Raw genomic sequence first — 19,718 nt, 5'->3', positions numbered from 1 at the left:
ATCATCTGACATAATCTTGCCATACCATTCTTCCTTAAAATTTTTAAAACATACATTTTCAATATTCTTAACCATTGCACAAATGTTCCATATCAAGTTCTTTAAACTTATTTTTTACTCTAAAATGCCAATTTTTTACTTTTTTACATGTGTTACCCCATATACACACTTTTTTTTATTAACTCTATCATCATTCATTTTATTAAAACGTGTCCAGTTTCTAAAAACACTAGTCCACTGTTTGATTTACATGGCATCCAGCCCATGTCACCATGCAAAGACACATGTATATGAGTAATGCATAGACTTTTTCAAAGTATCAATCCAAGCTTTGGTTTACCAGACCCCCTCCCCCACTTTTTCAAAATCAATCCTGAATCTGAACGTGATAAATCCTTTATCACGTCATTATTTTAAGAAGCCAATGCGGGTTGTTACTCCGTTTGTAGAAAGGATTTATTCGTTTGCGCTCATAATTTGTCTTTATTTATTGAATAAATAAGCTTTAGGTATAATTTATAAAGGGGATATGATAAAAGCTCTATGAGCTTTACACGACATTGCGACATCTCGTCTCTTTTCACAACAGATCTCATGGGGTGACAAGGGTATAGAAATAAAGTCATCCCTTGGTTTCGTCTTTTTTCCACACCGGATCTCAAGGAGTTACTATGGTATAGAGATATTGTCATCCCTTAGTCACTTCATTTTTACATCGGAACTCAAGGTGTTACTATAGTATCAAGTGCTCCTTAATGTTCGCCTAAACTCGGTGTGCTACATTGTATAAAGTGTTCCTTAAGGTTCACCAAAACTGGGTGTATTCTAATGTGGTCCTTAATGCTCACTAAACATGGGTGTACTCTAAAGTGCTTCTTAGGTCAGCCAAACCTGGATATGCTCTACAGTGCTTCTCAAGGTTCACCAAAACTGGGTGTGCTCTAAAGTGCCCCTTAAGGTTCACCAACACTGGGGGTGCCCTAAAGTACTCATTAAAGTCCGCCAAACTTAGATGTGCTCTATAGTGCTCCTAAAGGTTCACCAGAACTGGGTTTACGCTTAAGTGTTCAATAAGGTTCATTAAAACTGGGTGTACTCTAAGGTGCCACTGATGGTTCACCAAAACTAGGTGTACTCTAAAGTGGTCCGCAAGGTTCACCAACAAGGGATGTGCTCTAAAGTGCTCCTTAATGTTCGCCAAACCTGCATTTAAGTGTTCCTTAAGCAGTTAAGTTTCACCAAAACTGGGTGTGCTCTTAAGTGGTCTTTAATATTCATCAAAACAGGGTGAACTATAAAGTGCTCCTTAAGGTTCACCAAAACTGGGTTTGCTCATTACGGTTCAAAAACACTTGTGGTACTCTAAAGTGCTCTTAAGGGTTCATCAAAAACTGGGTGTCCTTTAAGGGACGTATACTTGTTTAGGTTCACAAAACTCGGTGTATGCTAAAGTGCTCCGTAAGTTTACCCCAAAACCGGGCGTACTCTAACGTGCTCCGTAATGTCTGCCAAACCTGGATATGCCTCAAAGTGCTCCATAAGGTTCACCAACACTGGGTGTACGCTAAATGTTTCATAAGGTTCACCAAAACTGGGTTTGCTTTAAAGTGGTTTTAAAGGTTGATCAAAACTTGGTATACTCTAAAGTGTCCCGTACGGTTTACCCAAACGTGCTATATAGGTGTACACTAAAGTGGTCCATAAGGTTCACCAAAAAGGGACGTGCTCCTTAATGTTCCCCAAACCTGGGTGTTCATTAAGGTGCTTCTTAAGGTTCACCAAAACTGGGTGCGCTCTAAAGTGGTCTCAAGATTCATCAAAACTGGGTGTAGTCGAAAGTGTCCCTCAAGTTACAACAAAACAGCGCCAATGTTATTGTATTGATTGTCACATGTATTGATTTGTATTATCTCCCTTACTCCATGTGTCATGATTATACATGTATGATTGATGGATTATTTCCATTTACTGTTTACCGCCTTACAATCATTATTAAATATGCCTATCTAACGATCACATGTGTTATAGTTGTCTCTGCTTACTGGCACAGGGTGTGCTCTAAAGTGCCCCGTAAGGTACAAAAACACTTGGTGTACTCTAAAATGCCCCCTTATGTTCGACAAAACTAAGTGTAATCTAAAGTGCCCCTTAAGGCTTACCAAAGCTAGGTGTACTCTGAAGTGCTCTGTAAGGTTTATAAAAAAAACTGGTTGTGCTCTAAAGTACGTATTATCGTTCAAGTTCACAAAACTGGGTGTATGCTAATGTGCTCCGTAAGTTTTATCAAAACTGGTTGTGCTCTAAAGTGTTCTTTAAGGTTAACAAAAACTGAATATATTCTAAAGTTCTCCGTAATTCTCACCAAAACTGAGTGTATTCTAAAGTGCTCTGTAAGGTTAACCAAAACTAACTAAACTATTTCTAACGAGCTCCTTATGGTTTACAAACAAGGGTGTGATCGTCAAAACTAATTGCACTCTACAATGCTCTGTAAGGTTCACTCAAACTGGGTTTGCTTTAAAGCTGTCCTTTAGGTTCATCAAAACTGGGTGTACTCTAAAGTGTCCCTTACAGGTAGCCAAAAATGGGGGTACCCTAAGGTGCTCTTCAAATTCCGTCAAACCTTGATGTACTCTTCAGTGCTCCTTAAGGTTCACCAGAACTGGGTATACGCGTAAGTGTTCCATAAGGTTCATCAAAACTTGGTGTACTTAAAGGTAATCCTTATTGTTCATCAAAACCGGGTGTGCTTTATAGTGCTCCTTAAGCTTTAATGAAACTGGATGTACTAGTACTCTAAAGTGCTCCGTAAGATTCATCAAAACTCGGTGTACCTAAAGGTTCCTTATTGTTCACCAAAACCGGGTGTGCTTTTATAGTGCTTCTTAAGCCTTAATAAAACTGGATGTACGTGTACTCTAAAGTGCTCCGTAAGGTTCATCAAATCTCGGTGTATTCTAACGTACTCCTTATGGTTAACAAACAACGGTGTAGTCTTCAAAACTAATTGTACTGTAAAGTGCTCCGTAAGGTTAACAATCAAAGCCTTAAAGGCTGTAAAAGCAATTGCTGCCATGTTAATGTTTGGGGACTTTAATTTTTCATCCACATATATACAAGAATTAAACCTGACATGAGTGTTGTCTAGTTAAAAGTAAGAAGGTTTTAACTTTATATAAATAAAAGACTTTAGCAGAAAGTCATTTTTAATATGTTTTATATTTCACAAGGAGACAACACGTTTACCAGGCTAAAGTTGGGGTCAAATATACATGTGCTGAAACATATAACTCAAAAAGAAATCATCATGGATTATCCCCTGGTAGTGTTTGTAACTTCCTTGGCAATAATTTCCTTTATTGATTTAATTTTCACAATTTTCATTATTTATTTATATTTAACCATTAACACAAATGATTAAGTTAAAACATTTCAACTTTCCCTATAGATAGAAACAAGTGCATGTGGGTACGAGATAACTACAATTCTCATGCAATCCCGAAAAGGGGGGTCATCACAGACAAACATGACATTAAATCGTTATCACTGAACTAGTATATATATTGTATAGGGGCCAGCTGAAGGACGCCTCCGGGTGCGGGAATTTTTCGCTGCATTGAAGACCTGTTGGTGACCTTAATTCTGCTGTTGTATGTTTTTCTATGGTCTGGTTGTTGTCTCTTTGACAAATTCCCCATTTCTATTCTCAATTTTATTATACGAACAAGAACAAACAGCTCTACGTTGCTTTAATATTTATCAATTTTCAGGAAACATTACGAAAAATGATCTTCAATATTTCGAAAACATGTGAAATAAAATTGCTAACACGGTGGACCGTCGAGTGTCAACAAACGTAGTAGACTTGTTCACTGAAAAGACGAGGATAATGGTTTCATCTGACATTTGTTATGCAAACCCAGTTTTGATCATGATATTTAAAAAGACGTACTTTTTTTCAATCTATGTATTAATAAACTAGAAAATTCCAAATTGTTCATCTGGACCGACTTGGCATCTACTACGTTTGGACGGGTCCATTTCATTAGTAAGGTGATCGATAAATATTACGGAGTTTTGACAGAAAAGGAAAACGAACTTATTGTCATGTGTTTTCAACAAGGGTTTCGTTCCGCTAAATTATTTGCGCAAATAAAGTTTGTCTATTTTTAGATTACAGGTAATAATTTGACACTACGCATTAACCTGTGTAGTGATTTTGATTTTACGATAAATGTATGAATGAACGATAATTTTATGAATGAACAAGAGCACCTGACCTCTTAAAGAAACACAAATTAAACATAAAAAAACGTATTTATTAGGAGATAATTCAGTTAAATTTTCAATACTAAATCAACAACTGAAATGAATCCATATTTTGTTGAAACATCGTACGAACGGCGGAAAACGGAATCGTATTTATAAAAATGTACTTTTTTTCACTCGGACTTCTATGTTATTTGATAGTCAAACGGTTGACCCTTTAAATACAAAAATACATCTACAAGAACATATTCTGAAACTTCTTAAATCCACTAACTTTTTTTTAAAGTTTCAAGCTATGTATTGCATTAGAAAACATACATAGGTGTTAAAGAATGACTGACCAGGAGCCTGTTTAACAAAATATTATGGCTTGATCTGGGCGGAGTCTCTGATCTGGGTCACAAAGATGGCCATACGCGACGGCATAAAAGCAATTGCTTTAAAAACTGGGTTTGCTCTAAAGTGATCATTAAGGTTCATCGAAACTGGGTGTACTCGAAAGTGGGCCACCAGGTTCATTTAAACTGGATGTGTTTTCTAAATTGTTCCTTAAGGTTCACCAAAACTAGTTGTGCTCTAAAGTGCTCCTTAAGGTTTACCAAAACTGGTTGTGCTCTAAAGTGTCCCATAAGGATCACCAAAACTGGGTATGCTCTAAAGTGGTTATTAAGGTCCTACAAAACTCGGTGTACTTTAAGGTGCTCCTTAATGTTCACCAAAACCGGGCGTGCTTTATAGTGCTCCTTACGGTTCATCAAAACTGGGTGTGCTCTTAAATGCTCCTTAAAGTTCATCAAAACCGGGTGTGCTTTAAAATGCTTTTTAAGATTCATCCAAACTGGGTGTACTCTAAAGTGCTCCTTAAGGTTTACCAACACTGGAGGTGCTCTAAAGTGCTTTGTAAGGTTAACAAAATGTGGGTGTACTCTAAAGTGCTTCTTAATGATCGTCAAAACTATGGTGTGCTCTGAAGTGCTCCTTAAGGTTCACCAACACTGGGTGTACTCTCATGTGCTCCGTAAGTTTTATCAAAACTACTTCTACTTTAAAGTGCTCTGTAAGGTCCACCAACAATTGGTGTATGCTCAAGTGATCCTAACGATTTTACTAAAAATGGGTGTACTCTACGTAAGTGTTCCTTAAGGTTCACAGAAAATGGATGTGCTCTAAAGTGATCCTTATGATTCACCAAAACTGGGTGTGCTCTTAAGTGGTACTTAAGGTTCAATGTAACCAAAACTGGGAGTGCTCTAAAGTGGTCCATAAGGTTAACCAAATCTGGGTGTGCCCTAAGTGCTCATGAAGGTACTACAAAACTGGGTATACTCTAAGGTTCGCCATAATGTCCACCAAATCTCGGTGTGCTTTAAAGTGCTCCGTAAGGTTAGAAAAATGTGGGTGTACTCTAAAGTGTTCTTTAACATGTTTAAGATTCACCAACACTGGGTGTTTACTAAAGTGCTCTGGTAGTATCACCAAAACTACATGTATTCTCAAATGCTCTGTAAAGTTCACCAGACTGGACTGGTGATACCCTCGGGGACGAAACGTCCACCAGCAGTGGCATCGACCCAGTGGTGTAAATAGTTATCAAAGATACCAGGATTATAATTTAGTACGCCAGACGCGCGTTTCGTCTACATAAGACTCATCAGTGACGCTCATATCAAAATATTTATAACGCCAAACAAGTACAAAGTTGAAGAGCATTGAGGACCCAAAATTCCAAAAAGTTGTGCCAAATACGGCTAAGGTAATCTATGCCTGGGATAAGAAAATCCTTAGTTTTTCGAAAAATTCAAAGTTTTGTAAACAGGAAATTTATAAAAATGACCACATTATTGATATTCATGTCAACACGTCAATGTCAACACTGAAGTGTTGACTACTGGGCTGGTGATACCCTCGGGGACGAAACGTCCACCAGCAGTGGCGTCGACCCAGTGGTGTAAACGGTTATCAAAGGTACCAGGATTATAATTTTAGTAAACCAGACGCGCGTTTCGTCTACATAAGACTTATCAGTGACGCTCACATCAAAATATTTATAAAGCCAAACAAGTACAAAATTGAAGAGCACTGAGGACCCAAAATTCCAAAAAGTTGTGCCAAATACGGCTTAAGTGCTTTCTAATGTTCCCAAAACTGGGCTTACACCAAAGTTTTCCGTAATGTCCGACAAACCTGGATGTGCTCTTATGTGCTCCTGAAGGTTCACCAGATTTGGGTGTGCTCTAAAAGGTTCCGTAATGTTCACCGAAACAAGGTGTTATCTTAAGTGCTCGTTTATGTTTTTTTTAAACTAGGTGTACCATCAGTGCTCCTTCATGTCCGCCAAAACTGGATATGCCCTTAAAGGGAAACTTCGCAAAAAAATCAAAAATTGATATTATGTCCATTCTGTATAGAAATGCTCAAATTTATAGATATTAAAGTTTTATTCCGCTAGATAAGAGATCACCATCGATTTTAAATTTAGAGTATCAATTCTCTGCGTTCCGCCATTTTGTCGTCTTCCCCGATTAAAAATCATGATATGTCTATAAACCACAAAGGACCAAAACTACAGTAACCGATGTAGTAGTAATTGCGTGTCGATATCTTGTCAATCGTACGATTGTTTTTATTTGATAAACTAACTTGATACGGAAAATGTTCTTATTTTTTTGAATAACCATAGTCTGTTATTTTTGAACTGTTAATATTGGAACTAGTTAAAAAGTCAAAGTTTAAATCATAAATAAGTGTTCCGTGAAAACTGTTTCGTAAATCTAATTCGTTTATAATTCTTTAAAGTAATAAATTTTATTCAGATAAATTCGGATCTTCCCTCATCTGATCACCAGCATGACTAAAGGTATTACTCCCGAAGGTATTGTAAGGGGTGTGAGGTGACACGTCCAGGTATTCAAGCGATGTCCTGTCGGGCTTGCAAGTTCATGCATCTTTTCACTTCTTTAGGTATTGATCAGTGTACACGGCCGATAACTTATAACTCTCCATTTTGAACTATCAGGTGTATAATATACATCTCTGTATTGCGTGCCCGAAAGTGATATAATATACTAGTCATTACTAAACTCATACGCTTGTTTATAAATAACATTACTGGTAAAGAATATTATAATTTATAAAAATATAAATAATACAAAAAAAAAAAAAGATTTGATGAAATAAAAATATATTTACATTTTTTTTCCAAGGTTTAATTTGTGAAAATGTAATATATACTCGTTGTCAATAGTAAAGGACAGATTGGAACATACCAGAAATATTGATATAAAACTAGAGGCTCTAAAGAGCCTGTGTCGCTCACCTTGGTATATGTGAATATTAAACAAAAGAAACAGATGGATTCATGACACAATTGTGTTTTGGTGATGGTGATGTGTTTGTACATCTTACTTTACTGGACATTCTTGCTGCTTAAAATTATCTCTATCTATAATGAACTTTGCCCAATGAAAATTGTTAAAAATTGACTATAAAGGACATTAACTCCTTAGGGGGTCAATTGACCATTTCAGTCATGTAGACTTATTTGTAAATCTTACTTTGCTGAACATTATTGCTTTTTACAGGTTATCTCTATCTATAATAGTATTCAAGATAATAACCAAAAACAGCAAAATTTCCTTAAAATTATAATTTAGGGGCAGCAACCCAACAACGGGTTGTCTGATTCATCTGAAAATTTACGGCCAGATAGATCTTGACCTAATAAACAATTTTACCCTTCTACAGATTTGTTCTAAATGCTTTGGTTTTTGAGTTATACCCAAAAAATGCATTTTACCCCTATGTTCTATTTTTAGCTGTGGCGGCCATCTTGGTTAAATGGCCGAGTCATCGGACACATTTTTCAAACTAGATACCCCAATGATGATTGTGGACAAGTTTGGATTAATTTGGCCCAGAAGTTTCAGAGGAGAAGATTTTTGTAAAAGATTACTAAGATTTAAGAAAAATGGTTAAAATTGACTATAAAGGGAAATAAATCCTAAAGGGGTCAACTGACCATTTCGGTCATGTTGACTTATTTGTAAATCTTACTTTGCTGAACATTTTTGCGGTTTACAGTTTATCTCTATCTATAATAATATTCAAGATAATAACCAAAAACAGTAAAATTTCCATAAAACTACCAACTCAGGGGCAACAACCCAACAACGGGTTGTCCGATTCATATGAAAATTTCAGGGCAGATAGATTTTGACCTGATGAACGATTTAACCTCCTTTAGATTTGCTCTAAATGCTTTGGTTTTTGAATTAAAAGCCAACTAGAGGCTCTAAAGAGCCTGTGTCGCTCACCTTGGTCTATATGCATATTAAACAAAGGACAAATAGATTCATGACAAAATTGTATTTTGGTGATGGTGATGTGTTTGAAGTTCTTACTTTACTGAACGTTCTTGCTTCTTACAATTATATCTATAATGAACTTTGCCCATTAGTAACAGAGAAAAATATTTGGTAAAAAGTTACATAAATTTACCAAATTAATGAAAATTGTTAAAAATTGACTATAAAGGGCAATAACTCCTTAAGGGGTCAATTGACCATTTAGGTCATGTTAACTTATTTGTAGATCTTACTTTGATGAAGATTATCGCTGTTTACAGTTTATCGCTATCTATAATAGTATTCAAGATAATAACCAACCAGATGCTCCGCAGGGCGCAGCTTTATACGACCGCAGAGGTTGAACCCTGAACGGTTGGGGCAAGTATGGACACAACATTCAAGCTGGAATCAGCTCTAAATTTGGATTGTGATTAAATAGTTGACACAGCATAGGTTTCTGACACAGAATGAATGTGGTCTAATGAACTTAAAAAAAATGTTTGCCTTTGAGCAATTCACTATGCTGTTGAATATTAATCCTCTCAAAAAAATGTTTGAAGAAATTTTCTTTTTATTTATGAAATCTGAAATGAAAAAAAATTGACCCTCCAATTTTTTTTTCACATCACCCTTTCCCTTATTTCAAAACTGATCTCAATTCAAATTTCTAATGAAGTTTGCAACAATAACTACTCATTTGAATACATCATAAAATATTAAAATGTAAAAAAAGTGCTTGTTATCACTGAATGGTAAAGATTGTTTTAATCTATCAGTTGGTAGTAAAAGTGAATATACATTGTATATTGTATAAAACAATGATTTAAGTTGATTCAACTACTATTCTGGACAAAGAAAGATAACTCCAATTGAAATCCAATTGGAATTTCTTGCTATTGCACAATATTGTGCAATTAGACATTTCTTGCTATTGTGGAATACTGTGCAATTGAAAATATTTGCTATTGCACAATACTGTGCAATTGAAGATTTCTTGCTATTGCACAATACTGTGCAATTGAAGATTTCTTGCTATTGCTGAATACTGTGCAATTGAAAATTTCTTGCTATTGCACAATACTTAATATAATAATTTTGGATCCTGATTTGGACCAACTTGAAAACTGGGCCCATAATTAAAAATCTAAGTACATGTTTAGATTCAGCATATCACAGAGGCCCAATAATTCAATTTTTGTTAAAATCAAACTGAGTTTAATTTTGGACCCTTTGGACGTTAATGTAGACCAATTTGAAAACGGGACCAAAAATTAAGAATCTGCATACACAGTTAGATTTGGCATATCAAAGAACCCCAATTATTCAATTTTTGATGAAATCAAACAAAGTTTAATTTTGGACCCCGATTTGGACCAACTTGAAAACTGGGCCAATAATAAAAAATCTAAGTACATTTTTAGATTCAGCATATCAAAGAACCCCAAGGATTCAATTTTTGTTAAAATCAAACTAAGTTTAATTTTGGACCCTTTGGACCTTAATGTAGACCAATTTGAAAACGGGACCAAAAATTAAGAATCTACATACACAGTTAGATTCGGCATATCAAAGAACCCCAATTATTCAATTTTTGATAAAATCAAACAAAGTTTAAATCTGGACCCTTTGGGCCCTTTATTCCTAAGCTGTTGGGACCAAAACTCCCAAAATCAATACCAACCTTCCTTTTATAGTCATAAACATTGTGTTTAAATTTCATTGATTTCTATTTACTTAAACTAAAGTTATTGTGCGAAAACCAAGAATAATGCTTATTTGGGCCCTTTTTTGGCCCCTAATTCCTAAACTGTTGAAAACTCCCAAAATCAATCCCAACCATTCTTTTGTGGTCATAAACCTTATGTCAAAATTACATAGATTTCTATTTACTTAAACTAAAGTTATAGTGCGAAAACCAAAAAAAATGCTTATTTGGGCCCTTTTTGGCCCCTAATTCCTAAAATGTTGGGACTAAAACTCCCAATATCAATCCCAACCTTCCTTTTGTGGTCATAAACCTTGTGTTAAAATTTCATAGATTTCTATTCACTTTTACTAAAGTTAGAGTGCGAAAACTAAAAGTATTCGGACGACGACGACGACGACGACGACGACGCAGACGACGACGCCAACGTGATAGCAATATACGACGAAATTTTTTTCAAATTTTGCGGTCGAATAAAAACAGCAAAATTTCTTTAAAAATTACCAATTGGAGGGCAGCAACCCAACAACCGGTTGTCCAATTCCTTTAAATATTTTAGGGCAGATATATATTGACTTGATTAACAATTAAACTCCTTGTCAGATTTCCTCTAAATGATTTGGTTTCAGAGTTATAAGCAAAAAACTACATTTTACCCCTGTTCTATTTTTAGCCGTGGTGGCCATCTTGGTTGGATGGTCAGGTCATCGGACACAATTTTCAAACAAGGTACCTCAAAGATGATTGTGGCCAAGTTTGAACTAATTTGGCCCAGTAGTTTCAGAGGATTTTTGTAAAAGATAACTAATATTTACGAAAAATGGTTAAAAATTGACTATAAAGGGCCATAACTCCTAAAGGGTTCAACTGACCATTTCGGTCATGTTGACTTATTTGTAAATCTTACTTTGATGAACATTATTGCTGTTTACAGTTTATCTCTATCTATAATAATATTCAAGATTATAACCAAAAACAGCAAAATTTCCTCAAAATTACCAATTCAGGGGCAGCAACCCAACAACGGGTTGACCGATTCATCTGAAAATTTCAGGGCAGATAGATCTTCACCTAATAAACATTTTTACTACTGTCAGATTTCCTCTAAATGTTTAGGTTTTTTGAGTTATAAGCCAAAAACTGCATTTTACCCCTATGTTCTATTTTTAGCCGTGGCGGCCATCTTGGTTGGTTGACCGGATCACGCCACACATTTTTTTAAACTAAATACCCCAAAGATGATTGTGGCCAACTTTTGATTAATTTGGCCCATTAGTTTCAGAGGAGAAGATTTTTGTAAAAGATTACTTAGATTTATGAAAAATGGTTAAAAATTGACTATAAAGGGCCATAACTCCTTAAGGGGTCAACTGACCATTTCGATCATGTTAACTTATTTGTAAATCTTACTTTGCTGAACATTATTGCTGATTACAGTTTATCTCTATCTATAATAATATTCAAGATAATAACCAAAAACAGCAAAATTTCCTAAAAATTACCATTTCAGGGGCAGCAACCCAACAACGGAATGTCCAATTCATCTGAAAATTTCAGGGCAGATAGATCGTGACCTGATGAACAATTTTACCGCGTCAGATTTGCTCTAAATGCTTTGGTTTTGAGTTATAAGCCAAAAACTGCATTTTACCCCTATGTTCTATTTTTAGCCATGGCGGCCATCTTGGTTGGTTGGGCGGAGCACCGGACACAGTTTTTAAACTAAATACCCCAATGATGATTATGGACAAGTTTGGTTAAATTTGGCCCAGTAGTTTCAGAGGAGAAGATTTTTCTAAAAGATTACTAAGATTTACGAAAAATGGTTAAAAATTGACTATAAAGGGCAATAACTCCTAAAGTGGTCAACTGACCATTTTGGTCCTGTTGACTTATTTGTAGATCTGACTTTGCGGAACATATTTGCTGTTTACAGTTTATCTCTATCTATTAAAATATTCAAGAAAATAACCAAAAACAGCAAAATTTCCTTAAATTTACCATTTCAGGGGCAGCAACCCAACAACTTAATGTCAGATTCATCTGAAAATTTCAGGGCAGATAGATTTTGACCTGATGAACAATATTAACCCATGTCAGATTTGCTTTAAATGCTTTGGTTTTTGAGTTATAAACCAAAAACTGCATTTTACCCCTATGTTCTATTTTTAGCCATGGCGGCCATCTTGGTTGGTTTGGCGGGGCACTGGACACATTTTTTAAACTAGATACCCTAATGATGATTGTGGCCAAGTTTGGTTAAATTTGGCCCAGTAGTTTTAGAGAAGATTTTTGTAAAAGTTAACGCAGTACGACGACGACGACGGACGATGACGGACGACGGACGACGGACGCCAAGTGATGAGCTAAAAATGGTTAAAAATTGACTATAAAGGGCAATAACTCCTAAAGGGGTCAACTGACCATTTCGGTCATGTTGACTTATTTGTAAATCTAACTTTGCCGAACATTATTGCTGTTTACAGTTTATCTCTATCTATAATAATATTCAAGAAAATAACCAAACACAGCAAAATTTCCTTAAATTTACCATTTCAGGGGCAGCAACCCAACAACTAAATGTCAGATTCATCTGAAAATTTCAGGGCAGATAGATTTTGACCTGATGAACAATATTAACCCGACATGTCAGATTTGCTTTAAATGCTTTGGTTTTTGAGTTATAAACCAAAAACTGCATTTTACCCCTATGTTCTATTTTTAGCCATGGCGGCCATCTTGGTTGGTTTGGCGGGGCACCGGACACATTTTTTAAACTAGATACCCTAATGATGATTGTGGCCTAGTTTGGTTAAATTTGGCCCAGTAGTTTTAGAGAAGATTTTTGTAAAAGTTAACGCAGTACGACGACGACGACGGACGACGACGGACGCCGGACGCCAAGTGATGAGCTAAAAATGGTTAAAAATTGACTATAAAGGGCAATAACTCCTAAAGGGGTCAACTGACCATTTCGGTCATGTTGACTTATTTGTAAATCTAACTTTGCCGAACATTATTGCTGTTTACAGTTTATCTCTATCTATAATAATATTCAAGATAATAACAAAAAACAGCAAAATTTCCTCAAAATTACGATTTCAGGGGCAGCAACCCAACAACGGGTTGACCGATTCATCTGAAAATTTCAGGGCAGATAGATCGTCACCTGATTAAATATTTTTACCCTATGTCAGATTTCCTGTAAATGCTTAGGTTTTTGAGTTATAAGCCAAAAACTGAATTTTACCCCTATGTTCTATTTTTAGCCGTGGTGGCCATCTTGGTTGGTTGACCGGGTCACGCCACACATTTTTTAAACTAGATACCCCAATGATGATAGTGGCTAAGTTTGGTTCAATTTGGCTTAGTAGTTTCAGAGGAGAAGATTTTTGTAAAAGCTAACGACGGACGACGACGGACGCCAAGTGATGCACTTGTCGACGATTCGTTTCTACGTCTGGATAGAAAGGATTCCATTCCAAGAGGATCCTTAAATTTCCTGCCAATTTTTTAAAACATCTTTTTTTTTCAAATAGCTGAAGTATTCATGCGTTTTGAGATTTAAAATATTTTGATGAGAACATTACTTCCTAAATAGGTAAATAAAGATCGCTTTTGATGGACTAAATTATATAATTGCAATCTGTTTGAAATATTAAAGGTTGCCCATTCTAATTTAAAAAAGTACAATTTTTGGTTCATACACTCGTGTTTAGAAGGCTATTTTTATTTATAAATTTATTCAATTAAAATAATTTAGTATTTTATCGTTACAAAAGTAATCAGAAGTCATAATTCATTTAAAAGTGAGCTTATGCAAAATATATAAAAATATACAACAGCTATCCAGTTATTGTGCGACCTTATTTCTCCCGTAAATTCATTTTAATTCTTTTTCTTACATTTCTGTGTCTAAAATATAACTGACTCCCGTATATCATTCATACTAAATGTTGCTCACACCAGAAATGGTGAACCGTGACGCCTAGGTGTCACTGAATGAAGATCAAAAGATTATAATTACATAATGCTAATCTTTTAATAACCTTGAGTTTAACTACGCATTCAACATTCACTAAGTGTCACAAATTAATACACATTTAATTTCCACAGTACAAGCAAGTGAAAATGTTTACTGGAATGAAGCAAAAAGTTCAGAATACAAACATGTATTTTTTAATACACTATCGATCCTGTCAGTTTCATATGTTTGTTTAAAGTATTTACAGAAAAAAAAATCATAAAAATGTTCTATTGTATTATTTACTAGAATTCATATAAAAAATTCACACATGAATCCTACAATCTAATTTTAAAAGTTGCATGGCTATCACTTACTTTTCGTTGGTCAATAGCTACACCAAAAGTCGTCGATGCGCTTTAAATAGCGTTATTAGATGGTTAACGAACAAGACTTAAATGAGATTAATTTCACTCCCGGCATGCTCAAAGACGTCACATTAGTCAGGAAGTTTGATAAAATAAAATTAATAATTCCCAATTTTCTTCTTTATTACTTTTCATATCGAAATAAAACTTGGTGAATATGTTTTTTATGGTATTATGAACATAATAAGATGAAAAGTGAAAAATCGCGAATTATCCCTTTAAGTACCCCATAAGGTTCACCAATTCTGGTGTACTTTAAAGTGCTCCTTTTGGTTTGCCACAAATGGATACGCATTCAAGTGTGCTCCTTAAGGTTCATCAAAGCAGGGTGTGCTCTAAAGTGTTTCTTTTAAAGCACATCCTCACTTTTACGGAAATGTTGTTAACCGTGCCCGGAAATTAAGAAACGATCCTGGTAAACTTATCGACCCTTTAAAACAAACTTATTCTGAAATGTTACCAATTCAACACTGTAATAAGATCATTGGATATTGTTTTTGTTGGTATTACTATTGATTTTGTTATCAGTAAATTAAAAGCAAACTAAAAATTACTAATTAGTTATATAATCCTGAACAAACACTTAAAATTTGAAGAAAATGATATCAAAGCAATGACATTTTTAGTAAATGAGAAATAAAATCATTCATTTTATACTTAAATGGCTACAAAATGCCCATAAACACCATATAATGGCCACCAATTGTGTTAATGAACATGTAAATGTATGGAAATATAAAAAGTACAATGAAAAAGAAAATGATTACACAAAATTTATTAAAAGTTTGTGCTAAATGTGTGCTTAATTTTGAAATTTTATTAACTCCCTTAAAAGTGTGTGAAAGTGTGATCTTTCATGGCAGAAAAACTAACTATTTACGTTGACATGATTTTAATCGTAATAGCAAGTAAAGTCCTACAAAGACACAATAGTAAATACATAAATTAATTGGCATGAAATGAAAATATAAAAATACATGTAGCAATTATTATCAACATAACGTATGCATCTTCTTAACAACTATCAATTAGTGTGAAATTATCATCGATTTAATTAACAGTAAATATGTTTCCTAGTCAACATAAAAATAATTTGATTTATTTTTAACTACAATTTTACTAGACTAAATAAGTAACAAACTATGAAATAAAATATTTAAAAGTACAAAGTGTGTAATGCAATCTATCACTTTACTATAATAGAAGTACACAAAATATATAAACAAACAAAAGAAACAAAGAGTTTGTTTTAATTTTAAATGACATAATTACCCATCATCCAGTTATTTTAAATTAATAATATCATTAAAGAAATAAAGTGAAAAGACAAATCATTATTTATGTAAGATATATTTCAAACAAAAACATACCCTCAGCGTATTGTACAATTGATCAAAAATACAACTTCTTCTGTTACGTAATAATATTTCTCTATACCTGTTTAAACAAATAACAACTAATATAATAACTAAACCTAACTGATTACAAAAGATATACAGAACTATAAAATACAATACAACTGTAATACTTAAACTTTCACAACTACTGTTATCAACAAATGCACGTGCGTTTGTTTACAATTTACCGGATGTTTACAACAAGTAGGATGCGCCGGCATCTATTGCACGTCATTACCATCGTGACGTATTGCATTCCTAACATACCAAAGATAAGAGAAGGTTTCAGCAGTATCCCATGCTGAGCGCATGAAAAATCGGATTACATTAATCACTATCAACACGTGTGTGAGGAACAATAATGACCTGAGATAATCATTTAACAATAGGGAATACCACCGATCATTATTCAATTTACATTAAGATAAGAAAATAATCTTTACCGTTAAATGGGTAATAAAATTGATTACAAGTTAAAGACTTAATTAATTAACAAATATAATTACTCAATTTTCTGCTTACGAAAAGTACGAAGATAATATTTAACAAATTCGGGAAAGATAAAAAATTAAATAATAGATTTACAAAGCATACGAACAACGAAACTTAATTTCAAGGCTTTTCTACTCGGCAATTCTTATACATTTCATTCATAACAATATAATTCTAAAAAGTGTAGTTTCAAGAATAATATAACATAAAACAACATCTATACAATAAAGTAACTAAGTAACATATAATAAAATTATCAAACTGACCTTTACATGAGAATCTTTCCTACTGACAAAATATACCTCTTGATATCTGAACAGTCAGCGTGCGTATGCCGCAAGTTCCCAAAATCTCTAAAATTTCACTTAACCCACGTGATTAAAACCCGGGAAAATAATTATTAAGATTAATAAAAATTAATATAAAAATTGATTTTTGAATATAACCAATTACAAATATCTACTTTTTCATTAAAATCTTTCTTTAAATATACAAATGCAAAAAATAAAATTTATTTTATTTCTCAAATGTGCTTCCGTTTGGATTCTAGTATTATCGTCTGCAGATCTCATATTTCTTAATCTACTACATGGTAACTAATTAAAACAACACACATGACCCCAATTCATTTGTTTACACGTGAATTCATTCTGTAAATCTTATCAAGAAATCTAATACACATCAGTCATAAAATGATCATAAAAACATTATGAGCTTAACAAGACAGTACAATTTGACACACAAATATTGACGTCCAAATTACTATTTCACAAGTGGTCATCCCCAAAAATCTTTAAACATTTAATGATTTGTTTGACTTTGTTTACATAGGTTGATTATTTTTAAAGATTTCATTTTGTGTTTATACTAGGTAAATATATAAAATAATTTCAAAAATATGTTGCCATTTACAGTCTTTGATGCAATGACGCTTGAAAGAGTTACGATTTGCCACTTCTCTTTCCTTTCGGTGGCAGATTAGTTTGTCCTAGGTTTCTCTTTGTAGTTGGTGTCACTTTCTTTACTGCTACAGGTATCCTAGACGGCCTAGTAATGTTTCCCTGACGTGGTGTCTGTTTATCAGATTTTAATGTTGCAGGAACATGTTTTACTGTTATTTAACTTTTATGTCCGCTTTCTTCTGAAGCTTTAAGTGTGTTTATATCTATATTTCGCATGATTTCCTCCAAACATGTGGTCCCTCTTCCAATATTGAATAAAGCTTGAACAAGCACATGCAATGAAGGTTTGACTGATTTCTCCTCTTTCCATGTAAATAGTACTTCCCTGTTCTGTGCAGCTAAGTCTCTGGGATTATTGCTCTGTATATTTTCCAAATTGGCAATGGATAGCCCAATTGCTGTGCCAAGTTGGAAAAATACCTGACCAATCTGTGGAGCTAATGTATCTAGTATTTCGTCTGTTGGAATTAAGTCCAAGTAATCAACAGGAATATCTGAAAATGAATTAGTAATTATTTAACATATATTCTCTTTTTTTATATATAGACTAGACCGTTGGTTTTCCCGTTTGAATCTTTTTCCGTCCCTTTATAGTTTGTTGTTCCGTGTGAGCCACGGCTCTGTGTTGAAGGCCGTACCTAGACGTATAATAGTTTACTATAAATTATTATTTGGATGGAGAGTTGTCTCATTGGCACTCATACCGTATCTTCCTATATCTATATAAGATTATTTTGAAATATATACTGTTATACGTATATTCATTGATCTGTGAAAATATAATAAATGCAACATCCTATTATATAATTTATTTATGTTGTACTAATACTTCCCATTAAAGTTAACATACCCGTTTCTGCTTTTCTGACTCTTCTTACCTGCAAATGAAAATTAAATGTTCACACAAAGATATGTGCTCCCTTTGTGTAATTTGGATAGTATAAGATAATAAATATTGAAATTAAAATGGTAATATTCATCCATGTTCGCTTTGCGGAAGAACATCGACGGCCCTGCTCTTTACTGGTGTTCAAAATTTAAAGTTCTGCACCAAACACAGAATTACCAGCGTTTGACCTCAAACCACTATTATATATTGGTTCTTGCAATTTATGATTTTGTAAAACCCTTACAACTTAATACACGAAGGTGCAAGGCCAAATAAAATAACATTGGTATATTTGCATATTCAACGAAGAAGAGAATAGTACTCATGACGAGAAATCTGTTGTTCTTGTAATCCTTATCATTTAGTCTGTTTAGTTTATCTTGATAACTTTAACCTCTACTTTTTACAAATCCTCGTTCAGTGACAATTACTCCTATATAGAGTACTAGTCTACTAACTGTATCTGGCAAAATTTGACAGGTAAATATAACTTGCCTTGCTGATCATTGTTTGTGCTATAGGATAAAATTGAGAATGGAAATGGGGAATGTGTCAAAGAGACAACAACCCGCCCAAATAAAAAACAACAGCAGAGGGTCACCAACAGGTCTTCAATGTAGCGAGAAATTCCAGCACCCGGAGGCGTCCTTCAGCTGGCCCCTAAACAAATATATACTAGTCCAGTGATAATGAACGCCATACTAATTTCCAAATTGTACACAAGAAACTAAAATTAAAATAATACAAGAGGGATACTTTATTGAAGCTTGGACAATGAAGTAAACATGTAACAAGCAATTTGAAGAATAAAGAATATTTATTTGTTGAAAAAAAAAAATGAATGTCCTTACTGTTAAATTAGGTAATAATTATGTATTCTTCTGTTTAGTAATGACTACATAAATCAGTTGTATCCTTCCTTCAAATAACAGACAGAGAGGAATTCTTTTAATAGCATATAATTGTTGGGATATATGCATTTTATATTATCAAGAAAAACACCAAGAGTGCACACGATGAAATGTCTAGCCTTCTTTACTAATCATTCATATTATGTTGATAGTCCTAAATAAAAAGCTTTATCACAATAACTTAACATTAACCAAGAAAACTAAACATTGACCAATGAACCATGAAAATGAGGTCAAGGCATGTACAGCTAACAATTCTTCCAAACAACAGATATAGTTGACCTATTGGTTATAGTTTAAGAAAATCAGACCAAAACACAAAAACTTGACACTGAGCAATGAACTGTGAAAATGA

The 19,718-nt window shown here is 34.0% G+C and overlaps 1 long non-coding RNA gene across 1 annotated transcript; it reads right to left on the bottom strand.

The window, feature by feature from the left end:
- Positions 1 to 15,587: 15,587 nt before the first annotated feature.
- LOC143058728 (uncharacterized) lies at positions 15,588 to 18,970 on the bottom strand. Its single transcript, XR_012973213.1, has 2 exons — positions 18,414 to 18,970; positions 15,588 to 18,057 (listed from the first exon to the last, which is right to left on the bottom strand). It is a non-coding gene; the product is annotated as an uncharacterized LOC143058728 (long non-coding RNA).
- Between the last annotated feature and the right edge of the window lie 748 nt (positions 18,971 to 19,718).

Source organism: Mytilus galloprovincialis, chromosome 14, assembly GCF_965363235.1.
Source record: "Mytilus galloprovincialis chromosome 14, xbMytGall1.hap1.1, whole genome shotgun sequence".
Classification (NCBI taxonomy): domain Eukaryota; kingdom Metazoa; phylum Mollusca; class Bivalvia; order Mytilida; family Mytilidae; genus Mytilus; species Mytilus galloprovincialis.
The sequence above is the reverse complement of the archived record's forward strand: the minus strand, read 5'-3'. Positions and strand labels throughout refer to the sequence as shown.